Source organism: Octodon degus, unplaced genomic scaffold (assembly GCF_000260255.1).
Source record: "Octodon degus isolate 3935 unplaced genomic scaffold, OctDeg1.0 scaffold00065, whole genome shotgun sequence".
NCBI classification, from domain to species: Eukaryota; Metazoa; Chordata; class Mammalia; order Rodentia; family Octodontidae; genus Octodon; species Octodon degus.
In genome coordinates, this window is record NW_004524641.1 from 10,202,951 (window position 1) to 10,204,809 (window position 1,859).

A 1,859-nucleotide genomic window follows, 5' to 3' on the forward strand; every position below is an offset into this window, starting at 1 on the left:
TTTGTGCTGCTGATTCCTAATATTTCTAAATAAATACATGGCCTCTGGGCTTTTGCAGTCAAATAACCCAAATCAAACCAAGCTGTTCTACCAGGGGAAAGATTTGTTTTCTGTGAATCTACAGGAAGAAACTTTTAGAATGGGCTTGGAATCATCTTAAACACAATGGTTGCAGTTTGCTCTGGAGAGTTTTTCACAGGACTGGGCTTGGGGGACAGGGTTGTCCCCATTTGAGCTGAAAAGCTTGCTGAGATGGCCAAACAGTAAATACAAGCATGTTTTGAGCTCACATTCTGTAAGAAACAGTCTACTCTCAGGATCCCCAACAGAATCAGGTACAGGTCTAAGGCAAAGGAGACAGAGGTCATGGAGGTGAGTAACTTGTCCTGCATCAACTTAGAAGGAGGCAATAGCCTGAAGAGGTAAGAGGAGTGTGAGAGAAATCCAGATCCAAGATGGCAGCCAGCAGGAGGCTGATGAAGGACAACCCTCCATATGATAAGGGAGCCTGTAGAATTGAAATCAACTTTCCAGCAGAGTATTCATTCAAACCACCGAAGATCACATGTAAAACAAAGATCTATCACCCAAATATTGACAGAAAAGGGCAAGTTTGCCTGCCAGTAATCAGTGCTGAGAACTGAAAGCCAGCAAGCAAGACCGACCAAGAATTCAGTCCCTCATAGTCCTGGTGAATGATCCCCAGCCTGAGCACCCACTCCGGGCTGACCTAGCTGAAGAATACTCTAAGGACTGTAAAAAATTCTGTAGGAATGCTGAAGAGTTTCCAAAGAAATTGGAGAAAAGCAACGTGTGGACTAAAATCTGCCACAAATGATTCCAGCAAGTGTGAGCTGAGACCCCGCACAGGGCATTCAGACATCCCACAAAGCAGGACTCTGGAAAATTGGCACATGCCACCACCTGGCATTCACTTGTGGCAGTTATTAACTTTCTACAGGTTTCTTAATCAAAAGTAATCTAGTAAAAAAAGGATTAAAATTTTCAGATATTCTAAAAAAAAAAAAAGGAGTGTGAGACTTAGTAATGGCAGAGTCATCCACCAGCAGGGGTCGTTCAAAAAGAGGTACATAGAAATACTGACTGGAAGAGACGGAACAGTAACACAGGGCTTGTGGCAGTCTAGACAGGAATCCAGAAGTGACAGGGCTCAAGGATAGCCCATAGAGTCTGCTGAGGGATCCACTCCAGCGGAGTGCCCAGTGACCTTAGGGAAGATGACAGAAACGTTCCTCCTAATCAGCCTTCCTTTGCTACTCTTCTTTTCAAGCACTTTCACAGCTCTTGAAAGACAAGGCCAGGTGGAACTTGGGGAACCCAGGCGTCTTTGGCTTGCTTTTGTAATATTAAATGACACCAAATTGCTTCCCAGCTGCCCTTGAGCGCCTCTCCTATGGTATTGCCACTTTTCACCAGCTCCACTGGAGCTTTCTACAATGTTCTGTCCTAATTGTGAAAGGAGGAAAAAAAATCATTTTTTGGCTTAATAAAAGTATCATTCTAATTTTTTCCTTTAAAATTTAGTAGAAAACTTCAAATGGTTTCAGGTCATAAGAACAATAAAATCGTGAAGAGAGTCTTTGACAAAAGGTGGGGGCCAAGAAGATCTTTTTTCCTCCACCTGGCCTCGAACGTCCTAATCAAAAGCCTCTTAAATGTTTCCACACTCCATTCTCTCATCCATTCTCAACACACGTACCCTGCATGTTGGAAATAAACCAGGCCCAGGCAGAGAAAGCAAGCCTCTCCTTTCTCAACGGTCTCAGTTCTCAAGCCGAACCTTGCAGGAGGACCACCTGGGGATTGGTAGAAGTCCCCCCTCTTCTAGACTCAGCAAC

At 44.1% G+C, this 1,859-nt stretch overlaps 1 pseudogene; it reads left to right on the forward strand.

The window, feature by feature from the left end:
* The first annotated feature begins 455 nt into the window (after positions 1-455).
* On the forward strand, positions 456-838 carry LOC105742661 (annotated as a pseudogene).
* The last annotated feature ends 1,021 nt before the right edge of the window (positions 839-1,859 follow it).